Raw genomic sequence first — 18,901 nt, 5'->3', positions numbered from 1 at the left:
ACAAGACACAGTCTGGCACAAGGCAACCATAATTCAACATGATATAGGATATGCTGTTTTCTGGGAACCGACTTTGGAGCCCATGCTCCAAGGCATGGAGCTGACCTCCCCCAAATCTGCACTGCCTCTCCCGCTCGCCACCCCCCTCCCCCCACAGCTAGACAGCCAAAAACAGCTATCTAGCAGAAAAGCAGGGCAGGAGAGGCGTGGAGGGAACAATCCCCCGCCCCCGTGCTTCTCCTGCCTTGATTTGGATAGGCGGTCGCCTCCGAGTTTGGAGGCAACTGCCTATCTAGATAGGATTGCGCCCTAAGAGACCTGCACACCTGAAAGACTGTGTGTAAAGTTCTAGTTTATTTTTCTATTTTTTTTCTTTCTCAAAAGAGAAGGGTCAGACACAAACCTTCAGAGTCAGTGTGGAGAATGTTAAAGGTAAAGCATAAAAATTTAAATTCCTATAAAAGTGATTCTTCCTCTTTGTCAGTGGGAGATGAGGAGATGACATAGCCATCCTAGTTAGAAAGGAAGGAACTCCTGCCTCTGTTGTTCTAAAATATTGTTTTTGAATGCTTGTGGCTCTTTTTATGCTTTTTATGCATCAAGTTGTTTTGATTATCTGTACTGATGTCTTAGTTGTTTTATTATGTTTTAGGGTTTTTTTTTAATAGGAATTGTTTTTAGCTATTTTATAGTTTGTATGTTTTAATAATTTTGTTGGTAAGTTGCCTTGGGTCTTTAAAAATTTCAATGGAACTTCATTCCAAGTGAGCATGTCTTTAGTTCTAGGCAGTTGATCTTGTAGCATGTGTATTGGCAATAGCAGTGCAGTTGTGGCAAGAAGATAAATGGGGCTTAAGGGATGCTGATCAGTGCCAGGCAGATTCTACAGATCTGTCTGTTGTTTAAAGTTGTTACACAGCAGAACCTGGGGGAAGGAGCTAGCTAGAGGTTGTGAGTACTGTGTGGAACAAGGAACAAGATCTGTTCAGTTCTGTCAGTCAACACTCTTTTCCAGAAGATGACCTATTTAACATTTCCAGGAATAGCTGTGCCAAGCTTGTCAACTGCTTTCTTGGAAATACACTCAAGAAAAATGGCTTCAGGCCAACAGCGATGTACAGAAATCCCGGACTGGATCTAGGGCTATACTTAGATGAAGAGATGGCTGACTTTTACAGCTGCTGTTTCACTATTCGGAACTGTGAGCTTTATAGGGATTAATAGCTTTATGGGGAGTAAGTATTATGTTTAAAATCCTTTTTATAGAAACTTCATAATTACTACTGATGATTAATATTAGAAAGGAAATGTCATTCCCATTACAGGTACAGTTGTTTAATTTACTGTAGTGTATTTATTATTTATTATGGAGGGTTTTTGCATAGGCATAGGATGAAAGTAAGGGAGAACATTCTTCCCAAACTGCATAGGATTGGGACCATTTGGCATATCCAAAATGAATTTAGGGAAATAGTATATTTTAGGATTTGCTTCAATGTGGAAAATGTAGGATATTATTCTATTTTAAATATTAATGACCTTCCTCATTAGTAACCTTCTAGAAGCTGGTGAAGTTCTAAAAATGCCTTCCTGAAAAGGAAGGCATTCAATCTGTAATTTTTAAAATGCTGTTTTAATCTGCCTTTTGCATATTTTTATTTATTTTATTTAAAATAAAAATAAATAAAATATTCAAATTATATAATCTGCTGCTGCTTTTTGTTTTAATTTCAGTAGATTTTATTTTAAATTGTAAGTATGTTTGTAATTGTTAAATTTATTATCTCTGTTGTTCACTGCCTTGAGCTCCCAGGAGGAAAAGGGTACACATGCTTTAAAATAAACATAAACTCTACTTTCATTTAAAAGATGTTTAGGCTGTCTTTCAGTAGATCTATTAGCAAAATAATAATATAAAAATCATACCAAAGATAGACACAATGCAGAACAACAGCACAACAAATTCAGCATGAAACAGCAGAGTAGATAAAATCATCAGGCAGCCAATTGATATTATATACTAAAAATGAAAATAAAACCTGGGCATATTAAAAAGTCTGGGCAAATAATTGTTTGCTTGCTTTTTACCCCTCACTAGATGTACATATTTATCTTTGTGGAAGAGAGGAAATAAAGAAGGAAGAATCGACATAGGGGAAGGGCACACAACCAAGAACACACAAATGGGTAGGAACATAGGAATCTGCCTTATACTGAGTCAGATCATTGGTCCATCTAGCTCAATATTGTCTACGCTGATTGTCAGTGAATCCCCTGGGTTCTTAGAAAAAGGTCTTTCCCAGTACTACCTGGAGATGCTAGGAATTGAAGCTGAGACCTTCTGCATGCAAAGCAAATGCTCTACCATTGAGCTACAGCCCCTGGCAAACTCTTCATGTTAGCAAAGCTCTCAATAATTACGACACAGTAAAAGTGCATTATTAGTAAGCAGTGCTACAAAGCTAAGAAGGCTACTGTTAACATCAACCCTAAAGAGTGGCAATAACATATTTACGTAACACTTTCCAGAAGAGTAGCTGAGTTTCTTGAACCCGATGAACAGGATTCAAGTTCATGCAAGTGTCTGCCATAATAAATGTGTTAGTCTTTTAAGGTGTTACAAGACTCTTTTTCATATTTATGTCTTCTTTTGTGTTTGCTTTTGTTGTCATATCATTTGTTTAGCCTGTGTTATATTCTTGTGCTCTTCATTTCACTCAGTGCAATTGTGTAGCCCCTGGAGTATGGTAAATACCTGCACTCCATTACTGTCACCCGGGCAGTCATCAAGATGTTGTGGGGGTTGCATCTAAAATGTCTGGTTTTGAAAACACAAGAGTGCCATCCTAATATTCCTTCCAGGAAAACTGCTATCCAAATGAGTTCTTGGAACCTGAAGTGAGGGAGGGAATTTCCCCATGGATTCCATGGGTGAACATATTTCTGCCCACTACAACTGAAGTGAATGGAGAAGTCTTTGCAAATGGGAGGAACCCCCATTGTGCATTTGAGCTCCTGCAATCACAAGAAGTCATGAATTGGGAATCTCAAGATTGAATTCATGCCATACTTATGGCTAAGGGATTTTATAAATATGGCAAGATGACCAGATTTGCAACTTGTTTGACACTTTAAGGCATCCTAGCTTTCCTGTTGCAGGTCATTAGGAAAGTTATTTAGATGGGTGGTACAACAGTCTACAACAGGGGTTGGCAACACGCAGCCTGTGGGCTGCATGCAGCCCTTCTGACCTTTTTTACAGCCGACCACTACTGCAGAAATTCAGTAGTGCAGCAACCAGCAAGGGCTGATTTCCCCTTATATTAAGGGAAAGTAAGCCATGGCAAATTTGTCGGCTTGGCAGTGGCAGCAGCAGCAAAAGTGGCAGAGACAGCACCCGATGTGTGTGGAAAGTGGCTCTCAGGCCTGCAGAAGTTGTCCACCCCTGGTTTACAAAATGGACTCTGCTCTAGCAACTGGATAAGTGTATACAAAAAGAAAAAAAATGTTTCAACTTCACTCAGTGAAATCCAAAGTCACAATAAACAAAAATGATCGTGTAGCTCTCACTCCTATCCAGGGGAATGCAGGCCCACACAGTCCCTTAAGGTTTGTGAACTCCAAAGAATACCTATTTCAAGGAAGTCATAATTGAAAGCCGTATGGATTGTCAATCAACATGACATTTTCCATATTATGTGTCTTCACAATAATCACTCAGAAGTGGAGGAAGATGCTCAGAGATAATGGAAAGCAGCAGCTTTGATTAATTCTTGGGAAGGGTGGACTAAAAGGTAAAATAGTGAGGTTCCTACTTCCTGGGGGCTTTGCAATAAGAGTATTGGAATTTCCCTTTCAAAGTGTTTTTACATCTTCGGACAACACAGATCTGCAACGTGTGATTAGTTTAAACAGTGGCCTCAGAAAAATCTGGTTCCTATTACAGATCAGACGACCCATTGAGCATGACATTTTCTTATCCCATAAACTAAAGCATGTTGGTGAGTGGAGCAAAAATGTTGTTGTTCAGTCGTTAAGTCGTGTCCGACTCTTCGTGACCCTGTGGATCATAGCACACCAGGCCTTCCTGTTCCCTGCTCTTTCCCAAAGTGTGCTCAAATTCATATTCATTGCATTGGTGATGCTATCTAGCCATCCCATCCTCTGCTGTCCCCTTCTCCTTTTGCCTTCAATCTTTCCCAGCATCAGGGTCTTTTCCAGGGAGTTTTCTCTTCGCATTAGGTGGCCAAAATATTTGAGCTTCAGCTTCAGTATCTGTCCTTCCAATGGGTAGTCAGGGTTGATTTCCTTTAGGATGGACTGATTTGACCTCCTTGCAGTCCAGGGGACTCGTAAGAGTCTTCTCCAGCACCACAGTTTGAAGGCATCAATTCTTTGGTGCTCAGCCTTCCTTATAGTCCAGCTTTCACAGCCATATATTGCTACTGGGAAAACCATAGCTTTGATTATACAAATCTTTGTCGGCAAGGTGATGTCTCTGCTTCTTTCTATGCTGTCTAGGTTTGCCATAGCTTTCCTCCCAAGGAGCAAGTGTCTTTTAATTTCATGGCTACAGTCACCGTCTGCAGTGATCTTGGAGCCCAAGAAAATAAAATCTGTCACTGCTTCCATTTCTTCCCCTTCTATATGCCAGGAAGTGATGGGGCCAGATGCCATGATCTTCATTTTTTTAATGTTGAGTTTCAAACCAGCTTTTGCACTCTCCACTTTCACCCTCAACAAGAGGCTCTTGAGATCCTCTTCACTTTCAGCCATTAGGGTGGTATCGTCTGTGTATCTGAGGTTGTTGATAATTCTCCCAGCAATCTTAATTCCGACCTGTGATTCATCCAACCTGGCGTTTCTCATGATGTACTCTGCATATAAATTAAATAAGCAGGGCGACAATATACAGCCTTGTTGTACTCCTTTCCCAATTTTGAACCAATCACTCGTTCCATGTCCGGTTCTTACTATTGCTTCTTGACCCTCGTACAGGTTTCTCAGGAGACAGGTAAGGTGGTCTAGTACTCCCATCTCTTTAAGAATTTGCCACAGTTTGTTGTGATCCACACAATCAAAGGCTTTAGCGTAGTCAATGAAGCAGAAATAGACGTTTTTCTGGAATTCTCTTGCTTTCTCCATGATCCAGCGAATGTTGGCAACTTGATCTCTAGTTCCTCTGCCTCTTTGAAACCCAGTTTGTACTTCCGGTAGTTCACATGCTGCTGAAGCCTAGCTTGTAGGATTTTGAGCATCACCTTGCTGGCATGTGAAATGAGCGCAATTGTGCGGTAGTTTGAACACTCTTTGGCATTGCCCTTCTTTGGAATTGGAATGTAAACTGACCTTTTCCAGTCTTGTGTTGAGTGTTCCAAATTTGTTGGCATATTGAGTGCAGCACTTTAACAGCATCATCTTTTAGGATCTAAAATAGCTCAGCTGGAATACTGTCATATCCACTAGCTTTGTTGTTACTAATGCTTCCTAAGGCCCACTTGACTTCACTCTCGCGGATGTCCGGCTCACGTTAAGTGACCGCACTATCATGGCTATCAGGGACATTAAGATCTTTCCTGTATAGTTCTTCCGTGAATTCTTTCCACCTCTTCTTAATCTCATCTTCTTCTGTTAGGTCCCTGCCTTCTTTGTCCTTTATCATGCCCGTCTTTGCACAAACCATTCCCTTGAGATCTCTGATTTTCTTGAAAAGATCTCTAGTCTTTCCCATTCTGTTGTTTTCCTCGATTTCTTTGCATTGTTCATTTAAGAAGGCCTTCTTGTCTCTCCTTGCTATTCTCTGGAACTCTGCATTCAGTTGGATATATCTTCCCCTTTCTCCCTTGAGTTTCACTTCCCTTCTTTCCTCAGCTACTTGTAAAGCCTCATCAGACAGCCACTTGGCTTTCTTGCATTTCTTTTTCTTTGAGATGGATTTCGTTGCTGCCTCCTGGACAATGTTATGGACCTCCATCCATAGTTCCTCAGGCACTCTGTCTATCAGGTCTAATCCCTGAAATCTATTCCTCACCTCCACGGTATATTCATCAGGAATATGATTTAGGTCATACCTGAATGGTTTAGTGGTTTTCCCGACGTTCTTCAATTTAAGCCGAAATTTTGCAACAAGAAGCTCATGATCTGAGCCACAGTCAGCTCCAGGTCTTGTTTTGACTGACTGTATAGAGCTTCTCCAGCTTTGGCTGCAAAGGACATAATCAATCTGATTTCGATATTGACCATCTGGTGATGTCCATGTGTAGAGTCACCTCTTGTGCTGTTGGAAAAGAGTGTTTGCTATGATCAGCGTGTTCTCTTGGCAAAACTCTATTAGCCTTTGTCCTGCTTCATTTTGTACACCAAGGCCATGCTTGCCTGTTATCCCAGTGATTTCTTGACTTCCTACTTTAGCATTCCAATCCCCTATGATGAAGAGGACATCTTTTTTTGGTGTTAGTTCTAGAAGGTGCTGTAGGTCTTCATAGAACCGATCAACCTCAGCTTCTTCGGCTTCAGTGGTTGGGGCATAGACTTGAATTACTGTGATGTTGAATGGTTTGCCTTGGATTCGTACTGAGATCATTCGGTCATTTTTGAGATTGTACCCCAGTACTGCTTTTCCCACCCTTTTGTTGAGTATGAGTGCTACTCCATTTCTTCTAAGGGATTCTTGCCCACAGTAGTAGATATTATGGTCACCTGAATTAAATTCGCCCATGCTTGTCCATTTTAGTTCGCTGATTCCCAAGATGTCGATGTTCAATCTTGCCATCTCATGTTTGACCACCTCCAGCTTACCTTGATTCATTGATCTGACATTCCAGGTTCCTAAACAATATTGTTCTTTACAGCATTGGATTTTCTTTTCACCACCAGACATAACCACTGCTGAGTGTCCTTTCGGCTTTGGCCCAGCCGCTTCACCCTTTCTGGCACTACTTGGAAATTCCCTCTGCTCTTCCCCTGTAGTATATTGGATACCTTCCGACCTGAGGGGCTCATCTTCTGGCATCATATCTTTTAGCCTTGTGATACGTTCGTTGGGTACACCCAAATCCTGATTTGGTCAGTCTATGCTTGATGCAGTTATAACGAGACTGAAAAAACCTTGGAAATGAAACTCAAGCATTGCATTTTCTTTTGACTACTTTTTTTTAGTCAAAAAAGGCTTTTTTTAAATTACTGCATTCAGTCATGTGTTTGCAATGGGGTTCTGTGAAGATCTATTCCATCCCTATCAGGTGTTTATGGCCAAATGTGAGTGAACTTGCTGTTTCAATGGTTCATGTGGTAAAGAACCAGCTGTCACCACATGAGGACACATTCAAACAAAATATTCTTCAAGGAAAACTGGAAAGTAACATGAGAAGTCAGTCTGTAGGCAACAGCAAGTCAGTTGATATGCCTGGCATTTGGTGGTATTATTCGAGTTTCATTACTGAAGCAAATTCCTGCAGAGTTGTGGCATATAGAGTGCTGTCCCTGTCATGGAAATCAGTTTGAGATTGGTACAGCCTAAGACCCACACTGCACAATACAAGCTGGTTCAGGACTCACTGCACAGATATAACTTGCATATGAAAACTGCATGCACTCCATGTGCACACTGTCATGTATTTTATTTTTAAAATTTCAACAACAGGAAAGAAAGAAAAAACTGAAAGAAAAAATATTGTTACATCGATTTGAATATATCACTTTCAACGCATACATATGAAGTGTGTGTGTGTGTGTGTGTGTGTGAATATAAGTTTCTAAGAACTGTACATAAATTTCAACAAAAGCAGACCAAATATTCATTCACAAGAGGCATCTATATAACACCCATTCAGATGCTGAAAGCATTGTAAGGTCTTCAATCCATTGCATTATCCTTCCAATGTTGTAATATCAGTCTTTGTCAGGGGTATCTCTGAGCATAGGCAGTGGCGGAGTAGCTCAGAGTCCGAAAAGGAACCGCAAAACATGGGGGAGAAACTTTCCCAGACTCTTCCAGACAGAGAGGGACAGACTCCTCAGGTTTCAATAGTCCAGCTGGATAGAGACAGCCTCTCTTCACACAACCCTGTGAGAGATAGTAAACAGGGAGACATGGGGCTTGGACAGCTTGAATTCTTAGACGCCAGGTGCAGATGCAGGGCCAAGAGAGAGATGGCAGGGGCAGAGCTAAGGCGGTCTGCTCAAATGGCCCGGTGGGAACAGCTACACGTAGATTCCTCTTGAGACAGAGGGAGATCCCCCCCCCTTTAAGTTAGGGAAGCATGCCCGCCTTTTCTCAAACAGTAGGCAACTTTCAATCTTCCTGGTTTCTCTTTGAACTCCCTGAAGGCATTTCCTTTGTAGACTGTGAGTTACTGACAATAAGCATCTGTATGATCCATTGAAGTAAAAGGATTAAAGAGTCGTGGATAGAAGCCTCTTGTCTGTGTTTTGATTTTGGCTATTGAAGTTCAGCAGGGACAAAAGAGTTACCTGACAGTCTTTTACCTCTCAGAAGGGCACGGAGAATCCATTTGTGCTGATCTTGTGTTAACTTCAAAGAAGCAGGTACATGATTTAAAAGGGCATTAACTTCAGTAAATATTCAGGAGTGTTCCAATACAAAATGTATCCATATAATGACCTCCTCCCAAAAATGAGCAACTACTGAGCATTGCCAAAACATATGCTTAAAAGTAGGGATGGTGGAGAATTTCTCCCCGAAACTTCGGGGGGCCGAGCGCCAACGTGTTCGGCCCCCCGAACAAGTTTCAGGGAGAAATCCTCCCCCCCCCGCCCCCCCCCCCGGGACGGGACTTACCTTCACCGAATGTCCCTCCCGGTGGCTGGTCTGGCCGGCAGTTCGGCAGGTGTTCGAGCGAGGCGGGAGCGGCAGCCGGTCTTTCGACCGGCTGCCGCCACCGCCATTGCAATGAAAGGGAAAAAAAAAAAAAGACGCCCCCTGATAGGCTACGTGACGATTCACGTAGCCTATCACGGCTAGATTTGCAAAGTCAGCCGTGATAGGCTACGTCAATCGTCACGTAGCCTATCACGGGTGACTTACAAAAAAAAAAAAAAAAAGAGTGTACGGATAATGGCGGCCCCCATAGGGAGCCGCCATTCCCGTTCCTTATTTGGTCACTGTAGTCTACGTAAATGTTTACGTTGACTACGGCGAAAATAAGGGCAACGCTATTTGCGTTGCCCTTATTTTCGCCATAGTCTATGTAAACATTTACGTAGACTACAGCGACTAAATAAGGAACGCGAATGGCGGCTCCCTATGGGGGACGCCATTCGCGTACGCGCTTTTTTTTTTTTTTTTAAGTCACCCGTGATAGGCTACGTGACGATTCATGTAGCCTATCACGACTGACTTTGCAGATCTAGCTGCGATAGGCTACGTGAATCGTCACGTAGCCTATCAGGGGGCGTTTTTTGTTTTTTGTTTTACTTTCGCGTTCGCGGCCGGGCGAGGCGAGGCGCCTCCTCCCCGGCCTGAATTTCGGCCGGGCGAGGCGGGAAGCCTCTCCCCCGGCCTGAATTTCGGCCGGGCGAGGCGGGAAGCCTCCCCCCCCCGGCCTGAACTTCACGGGGGGACCAGCGAAGCGCCTCCCCCCCACCGCGAACGGCCTTCGACGACAGGTAAGTGACTTTCGTCCACCCCTACTTAAAAGAAGCACTTGCTGCATTGCACCTCCAACAATTAGCTGACTTAGACAAAGCCTTATTAAAGAGATGTTGTGGCATCCGATAGCTACAAAACAGAAGTTTTTGCTGAATAAGATGCAACCAGGGATCCATAGGTGCATCACATACTCTGCCATGCATGATTAACTGGCTTATGCACTGAAGGAAGTTTCTGCCAGATTGTTTCTTGCCACATTCTCACATGGTAAAATCAGCACATATATATTAAGCACAGGTGATAGTGCATATCTTCCTTCCCCAAACTGGTGTGTAGGCCTGGCTGCCTGGTGGATACTGTGAGTTGTAGACCAACACAGCTGGAGTGCAGCAGGCTGGGGAAGGTGGGTATATAATATTTATTTATTTATTTATTTATTTATTGCCTTCTTATCCTGCTTTTCAGACACTTAGGGAGCAATCCTATGGCCACTAGACAGTGGCTAGACGACCATAGGATATGCTGTTTTCCAGGAACTGACCTGTGCTCCAAGGTCGGTTCCCGGAAAACCAACCTCCCCCCATTTCCGCGCTGCTGCTGAGGCAGCGCAGAACAGCCCGCCCTCTGCGCTTGCAAGAGAAGTGCGGAGGGGCTGGAAAGATGTGTGGCTGGCAGCATTCTAGTGTGTCGTACACAACATCCAATGTGTCGTACAGCAGCCTCCTTCCCTGCTCCATGCTCCTGCAGCTAGACAGCTGCAATCGGCTGCCTAGCCAAAAAAGCAGGGCAGGGGAAGCACGGAGGGCATGATCCCCTCCGTGCTTTTCCTGCCCTCCTTAGGATAGGTGGTCACCTCCAAGTTTGGAGGCAGATGCCTATCTTGATAGGATTGCGCCCTTGCTGTCTCCCAAAGCGGCTCACATCAATAAAAAGAGAGACAGATAGGCCTGCCATCAGGCTTACCAACTAAAATCACAAGACACACAAGGCAAGGGGAGTGGAGGGGCAAAAGAAGAGGAGGGAGGGCTGCAGCTCAGTGGTCAAGGCATCTGCTTTGCATGTAGAAGGTCTCAGGTTCAATCCCCAGGTTCTCCAGGTAAAGCTAGGAAAGAATCCTGCCTAAAACCCTGGAGAGCTGCAGCCAGTCAGTGTTGACCATACTGAGCTAGATGGACCAATGGTCTGGCTCAGTATAAGGCAGCTCCCTGTGTTGAAGGGTCAGAACAAGGTTGTGATCTAAAAGTAAGTGTTTAAATGCATTTGGGGCTGGGCTGATCTTCCCTTGCTGGTCTTTTTGCTTCAATGAAGCTCTTGTTCTTTAGGCCAATGGATGGGGTCAGTGTTCTTTTCCCTGACTTCTGCAGTCCTAGGAAACTATCCGTTGGAACAAAGTGTTCTTTTTGGCAGGGAGGAGGAAATGAACTCCCCGCAACTGCTTCTTCCCTGGTCAATAGATGGGCCAGGTTGGTCTCCCCCTTGGCTTGATGCTATTACTGGGAAGCAGGGAGTGCAGCCTCTCTGTGGCCCCGAGTCCCCTGGCTGATGGCAGAAGCCAGAGTGTGCTTCCCTTCCACATATACAATGGAATGCATACAATGCTCTACAGGAATAATACCAGTGTAGGGATTTGACCTTATGTAGCTCAGACGGCTGCTTTTTCTGCTTCCATTTTAGCACATAACAGCCTCGTGTATTCTTTGTCCCAGCTTTGCTTAATAACAACCCATCTGATGCTCCCATAATGCAGCCACTGGAGAAGTTATTTTCTTGCACCATGTGAATCTCCTCTCTCTCCTAAGTTAATACTTCAGAACACTATATTATTCATAATAAAAAAGGTAAAAGGTAAAGGTGTCCCCAACCAGTCGTGTCCGACTCTAGGGTGCGGTGCTCATCCCCGTTTCTAAGCCGAAGAGCCAGCGCTGTCCGAAGGCCGCGTGTCATGTGGCCGGCATGGCTGAACACCGAGGTGCACGGAACGCTGTTACCTTTCCCGCCGAGGTGGCACCTATTCATCTACTTGCAATTTCTTGCTTTCGAACTGCTAGGTTGGCAGGAGCTGGGACTGAAGACGGGAGCTCACTCCGTCACGCAGCACTCGGGTCTCGATGAGCAGTCTTCTTCTTCTTCTTCTTCTTCTTCTTCTTCTTCTTCTTCTTCTTCTTCTTTTAAACTCTTAGCTTTCTCATCTACCTTGATCACAATATAATTTGCTTTACCAGAAAAATTCATAATTTGTGGAACAAGTGGTAATGGGGTAGCAGTTTTTATTCTAGTCTAGTGATTATTCATTTTCCACAGCTGAATTTCCTCTTTTGTGAGCCATAATATGAGATGTTAATAAAAACTTCATTGGCTTCCAGAACCATTATACAGTCATACAGTGCCTGAAATATCTCAGAAGCAGCTGTCTGGATTCTGGAGCCCAGCTAGCGATAAAAGAAGTGGCTGTCAGAATGTGTGTAGAACTGACGAACAGCAAGGCAAACAACATAATAGGAAACACACTTCAGGCTTTGGAATTCCCTTTTTTTATTTTTGTTATATATTGTAACCTTTTAATGCCTAATAAAGTTTGGGCAGGGAGCCAAAGGCATCTATGATCAAAGGCAGACCTAAATAACCGTTCTGAAACTCAGTTTCAGTAGCAAACATGCAGATAGTGTAATGTACTGGAGAAAGTTTTCTGATGCTCCTTGCTCCTAGCTGAGTAGCTCATGAAAAGGGAGCCTACAGTTTCACTCTAGTGGCTTCCTATCACTACTGTTGTTACATATTTATATAGTTCTATTAGTGTGCATGGCGCTTTACAGACTATGAGAGGACAGGTCCCTGCCCCAAAGGAAACAAAATTCTGTTATGGCCAACACCCAGAGATGACAATGGGACACCACCAACCCTTGGAGTTTCCTACTCTTTTCTTCTTATTTGTTTCATATAATGTTCCCCATCATTTCAAGACCAGAGTGAAAGCTCACTTTCTGCCCCACACAAAAGTAGCTCTGCATCCATTTTGTGGGTAGGTATATAGAACTCCACAACCATTCTGAGAACCTGCAAAATGTTTTTGCAGTTTGCAAAAAAAATATAGGGTTCAAAGGTGCAGGAAGCAGCCAAGCAGAACCTGTTGTGTGGACAGCTTGCTGTTTCTCTGTGTCTGCCTGGTGTAAACACAACCCAGACTGCTGTCTTTCCCTTTCACACATCACACTGATTGACACATATGATATGGGGGTCCTCAGAACGGCTGCTCTCAGAAGCTGATCATCATGCTCATGTCTAATGTGAAGTGAATTCTTAATCTGCCTGCAGGCTTCAGTTATATTAAAACTGAAAGGAAAATGCTCCTCTGATTCATGGCACTAGGAATTTGGAATATCCTTAATGACTTCAAAGAAATCGCTTTTGATTAATACTACTGTAAATGAAACCAGACCATGGAGAAGTCTCAACAATGCACCCATGAAAATGTTTGATGTGGGAACATACTGAAGTGGAGAAGTAAATCTAGGTAAAAAGATGGAATGTTAAGAGATGACTGAAGTGGTCAATTTCGCAGCCATGGAGCATCTGGTATCTGGATACTGATGTGCATTGGAGTATGGAAGAATCTGGAATTAATAAAGGAGTTATATCTGATGACACTATTTATGATTTGTCTTAATTTCTATTTTAGCCTCCTGCCTCTGACACCCCCTCAACACACACACACACACACACACACACACACACACATTTTCCTTCTCTTTGCAACTGTTTGCCCCTTCCTTCCTTCCTTCCTTCCTTCCTTCCTTTCTTTCTGTCTCCCTTTTCACATATGATTTTTTTTTTTTAAGAGGGCAGCCCTGATCAAATGAGCCAGTACCAGATACACTTGACATTAGATAGCCATTTATTGAGTGTCTGGGCAGTGCTGTACAAATGGCTTCCTTGACCAGAATGTTGCAACCATTGTCTTAATGGTTTAACCCTAACCCTATCTACCTTTTGTGGTATATTCATTTTGTAAAACCTCTTCGTCCTTTTCCTTGCCTTTCATTTTACATTCCTATAATATATACATTCTAGAATATTGTTACCTTCTCCCCACTGTTCCAATAGTCTTAACACATTATGAGGCAGTTTCATACGTTCATAAATATGTGCCTGGCTCCCACACTTACCTGGACCTTCAACAATGATGTAAACATTGTTACATGTTGGGACAAACCAAACCTTTCCCCCACCCTTCTAGAATATGTCTCTGAATAAATTCACCCTATCCATATCTGGACTAGCCTAAGAAACTTCCTCCCCCATGTCTGGCAGTTCTTCAGAATCTGAACTACTCTCCCACTCCCTGCACTCAGGAGCACTCCTGACACTGTCACCTTTGTTTTCTTTCACAGACACCTAGCTTGCCCCCTCCCTCTGGCTGGAGGGGTGGTGGTAAGGATGAGGCAGGGGTGAGCAGAAGGTAGATCGTGCTCTATGCAGTGGAGGCTGATGGCTCTGATTTTGGTGGGGCCATAAATCCATTCTGGGTTTAAGTCAGTACCAGTCAGAATTCTAAAGGAGCAATCCAAGGGATTCTGTGCTATGGGTCCTGAATCTTCAATAGTTCTTTTAGAGTTCTGGCAGGTTCTGACTGAAACCCAGAATGGATTCACAGCCCCACTGAAATCAAAGCCATCAGCCTCCATTGGCTCTAAAGTTGATCTCTGGGTGATTTGGCAAGACTGGCAAGGATTCCTGACTCCCAGCTGTTTCATTGTGGCAACAAGATGACCCCCCAATTATACTACTAAATTGAAGGAAGTGGGGGAGTGTTAATCAGGAGTGGGTTTTTGTGTGAAAGGACTGTGAATTCAGTTCAGTTCTGGTACTCAAAACAAATTCCTGGGCTCAGAATTCTTTATTCTTGGCTCTGGTTGATGGATCTTGCAGTTCTAGTAAAAAACAAAGTATATCCTGCACATCTGCCCATCCAAAAAGTAAGGAAGATGCAGCTATTAAAAGCAGTAAGTCAGAAATCTCCCTAACGAAGGACTGCCTAGCAACTTTGCCAAGGACTATTAAGGGAGTGCCTAGCAATACTACTGACTCCACTGAGCCTCTCCTGCTCAAGTTCCCCAATCTTACAACAATATACTTCTTGCCTTCAGAGGGGGTAGCCAGGATAATAATGACAGCCAACAGTTCTGTGGCATCTTAAATACTAACAAATAATTTATAGCTTGGCATAAGCTTCTGAAAGCCAGAACACATCTCATCAGATGCATGAAGTGATCTCCTAAGATGGAAGGGATATACACATATGGTTACAGATTATTATTTTCCAAATTGTGCCAAAAGGCCAGGAAAACTTCCTTTCTTCATTTGAAGCCTTCTCGCATAACTATTCTGACAAACTGACTAAATTAAACTATTCCCTTGCCACAGTTCTGTGATTTATTGGATTTAATTTACACTCATCATTACAATGTGGTTTGCCAAGGGCTATATTACATAAACTGATATGCATTAACTGTAGTAGTGGAAAGAACAAAAGGAAAAACTTGGTATTGAAAGGATGACATGATCTATAAATGCTATCAGGAAGTGAATTCTCCAGAGAAGTGCAAGGTATTATAAAGGTAATTCTCTGTAAATAGTCTCCTCTTCCTATGAAATCATAATGAAGTGTTGGAGGGACAAAGAATCTTTACCTCACATCATTACATTCATTTGAAGAAGTATCATGTTGTCTTGTAAGCAACACATTCTCTTCTTATAAAGATGTAGGTGTGCTTTTTTTGTTCTGGTTCTTGGAACACGGGGTGTTTCCAAATGGAGGGATCCTGTTGCTAACAATCAAAAGGCAATGCGCAACTATTTCATCTTTTTATGGTAGTGTTTTTTTTCCAGCAAGAAAAAAGACAGAAGTTGTCGTGGGAAAACACGGGTCACCTAAAAGCCTTGTCTTGGACGCACCCACAGTCTGACTTGGATGGATGAAGGTTTCCTTGGATTTTTAAATGTATGACAGAAGCCTGGCTGCAGTATTCTGAACCCACTGAAGAAATTAGAGTTGGCTTGGCCAGGTAAAGGAGCTTTGTTGGCCTATTCAAACTTTGCTAGGAACAGATTAGATCATCAATCCTTACCCAGCCTCATAGTTATAAAAACACAAGGTGGTATCCATCTTTAGTCTAACTTAAGTCCCATTCATCTCAATGGGTCTACTCTAAGTAGAACTAACATTGTATAAAACCTACAGTTGTCCCAAATCATGAGATGGACTTGGGGACAAAGGAATCTAATAAACACTATCTCAGCCTGCAATTCTGTGTGTAGCAAAGGGTCTAGAAGCATCCCATGAGTAAAGAAAGGAACAATTTTTCAGAACTGGTCAATGACAATGACTTTAAGTTCCGGTGTGCGGCTGGTCAAGGGAGATTTTATGAACCCTGACTCTTTTTGATATCAAAGTATCACAAGATAGTTCCTGACATTTGTGTGTGTGCTTGGTTTGCAAGCTAATTGAAAAGCTACAGTCTCATTATACTGTGCCATATGACCGTGTTTTAATGGAATGATAATAACAGCCTAAAAGTGTTATTGATCTGAAAAAGATGATGAAGTATTAGTTTGAAGTTGGATGAAATATCATAAACAGTTGTAAGGCTGCCCACAGTAAGTGAATTACTTGTGCTATTTACAATAATAGTGCTTCCAGGCATGTTCCATTGCTGGAATTTAAACCATGCATAGTATTTTTAGAAGAGCTTCCATCAGCCATTTCCCTCTACCATTTATTTTGGTACCTTGGCTTTTAAAGAGCTGGTGTGGCAAAGGCACTAGAGGAGGAAAGGTGACTGCGGGTTCTTTTCCTGCCATTACTGAACCACATATTACACTATTTAGGTGACCATCGGTGACAAATTGCCATGTGATTGGGGGAGTGGGGAGGGTTACTCATTTTGGAGACTGGGAAATTAATCAGTCTTCTTCTCATGATTCCAGATGAAGTCATCATTGTGAATATCTAACACAAATGTACATCAGCCAAGTCATGCAACACAATTTGGGCTGCAATCCAGTGCAGAATTAGGCACTCTCAAGCAAGCCTCTTGACTCCAATAGGCCTACATGCACCTAATTCTGCATAGGGTCAGGCCAGTGGTGGCTGGTGGCTCCTATGTCAGTGGGGCGGTGCATCCGCTCTGGGTTTCAGTTGGAACCAGTCAGAACTCCAAAGGAGCTATCCAAGGTACAGAACTCATTTTGAGGCTAGGGTTCAGCACTTTGGATATTTCCTTTGGAGCTCTTGACTGGTTCCAATTGAAACCCAGAGTGGATTCACTGTCCCACTGATATAGGAGCCACCAGCCTCCACTGGGTCAGGCTGAAACTCACAAGGTAAGGATTTTTAAACAATTTCCTTAAAAGTGGATTAATAGGCAACAGGTGCATTTCCTTGGAAACAGGACAAAGAGTCAAAACAGTATCTTTCCCCACCCCAGCCAATGTACCGAAGCCACCACTGTTTAAAAAAACTTTTATAGATATTCAGTGCAGTTGTTGTCACCTATTGAACTGGCTCCTGTAGCTGTCTGTCCCTTTTGAAACAGATTGATCTGCAGCAGGTGATAAAGTTGGCATTAAAAGTTTCACCTGAGTATTTTCTGCAGATTAAAGTAATAGAAGCAGGTCAGCCTGTTTTGGTTTTTCCTGGTCAACTGACAACCTTGCTTGTGCTTTGATAATTATTGAGCAGCTTTTTATTTTATCGCTTTGAATCACAGTACTGACTCTTCTCCAAACTGCTCTCTTCCCTTTGTTTGTAGACATAGGTGATCTAGTAGGCTCAGGCTGTATGTCTACAAACATCCAGGGCTATAATGCAGGAAGTCTATAAAGGAAAGCATGCAAACAGTATTCATTGCAATTGCTCACAAGTAATACCACTTAGGGCCAAACTAGACAATAACATTGAATTTAACATGTTGCTTTTTAAAGTAACAGCCATGTCTCTCTCTCCCCAACCCCCGGTTAGGATTGGTTTGCAGTGTATGAAATGGGAGGCATTCAGCCCTTCTCCTCATTCCATGGTCCTAATAAAAATCTCCCTTGAAGTTGCTATTTGCCACAGGAGGAAAACTACTATTGGTACCAATGGCAGCTTCAGGGCAAAAAGCACCTTTAAGGAAGTGTTTTCTGTTGGGACTGCAGCAGGGGAAAAAGGTTTAAAATCTGCTGGGAGAGACTGTTTTGAACCATCAGGGGTGAGGTTTCCCACCTGCTCTGTCCCATCTCTCTTCCTAGAAGGCAGCTGTGCGAGGGCAAGGGCTCTTGGAGGGCGGTGGGGTGGGGAAGAATACTTCTGTTCTCTTTTCTTTTGGGAATTGAGGGAGGGGCACTGCTTTTACTTGTAGGCAGGGGGAAGGATGTATTTGGACTATATGGTTTTTGTTTGTTCCAAAGAAGTTGTTGAGATATAGCAGTTCTAAAGTTTTGTAAGTTGTATGGTATTATTTTGTTTGAATGTTGTATTTGTGTTAACCTTTCTGAGCCACCAAAAGGTAGCACAGAAATAAAGTATAGCATGCCAAAACCCCATATCCCATGCCAGCTTCTAATCCTTCCATGGATACATCCCCACCAACTTGATGGCTTTTTAAAGCAAAAGAAAAGTAAAGATGTGTTAAATAGAATTACCCTTCATATATTGTCTAGTTTGGTCCTGAATAACTTCAAAACATTTGGCTCCCTGTCCTGAAGTAATGGCTGTTTTGCAATGATTCCCCACCTCTATCTCTGCATCTAAGCCTCCCTCACCACAAAATACATGGCTATGGATGTAATTAGGATGGGTATTCACACAATTATTTTTTTGCAGGCTTCCCTAGGAGATGTTGATTTCTAAAGCTCAACTTTACATGTTTTCCCACAAAAGTCAAGCAGCTCAGTCAGCTAAGAGTAACATACTTAGCTGACTGCAGCGAGAAGTTGCAGGGTGCAGCACTAACTGAAGTTCAGTTTCTTTTGGAAGGCTGGAGGCTTATGGGTGTTCTGTAATATTTGAGTTTATTTTAAAAAATATGCAGATTGAACAGAGATGGAGGCACAGCTAAAACCAGCCTTCCCCAACCCAATGCCCTCCAGATATGTTGAACTACAACTCCCAGCATTCCCCATATAGTCTCAGTCCCACATCAGATCTTTCAAAGGAGGCAGCAGCCCAAAGGACACTTTCCAGAATTTAGGAGTCCAAAACTCAATTCTCACAGTGTGTCTCACTCAAATTGCCATCTCTATTATGACTTTTTA

At 42.8% G+C, this 18,901-nt stretch overlaps 1 long non-coding RNA gene across 3 annotated transcripts in view; it reads left to right on the top strand.

The window, feature by feature from the left end:
• Positions 1–201: 201 nt before the first annotated feature.
• LOC146339806 (uncharacterized) overlaps positions 202–18,901 on the top strand; it is a 46,965-nt gene continuing 28,265 nt past the window's right edge. For all 3 annotated transcript variants that reach the window (XR_014784363.1, XR_014784362.1, XR_014784364.1), the window contains exons 1-2: positions 202–1,235; positions 15,497–15,672. This is a non-coding gene — a long non-coding RNA (uncharacterized LOC146339806). The remainder of the gene's footprint in view (positions 1,236–15,496; positions 15,673–18,901) is intronic.

The sequence above is a fragment of the Heloderma suspectum genome, chromosome 7, assembly GCF_057233095.1.
Source record: "Heloderma suspectum isolate Gila_16-S chromosome 7, 16-S_ref, whole genome shotgun sequence".
Classification (NCBI taxonomy): domain Eukaryota; kingdom Metazoa; phylum Chordata; class Lepidosauria; order Squamata; family Helodermatidae; genus Heloderma; species Heloderma suspectum.
The sequence above is the reverse complement of the archived record's forward strand: the minus strand, read 5'-3'. Positions and strand labels throughout refer to the sequence as shown.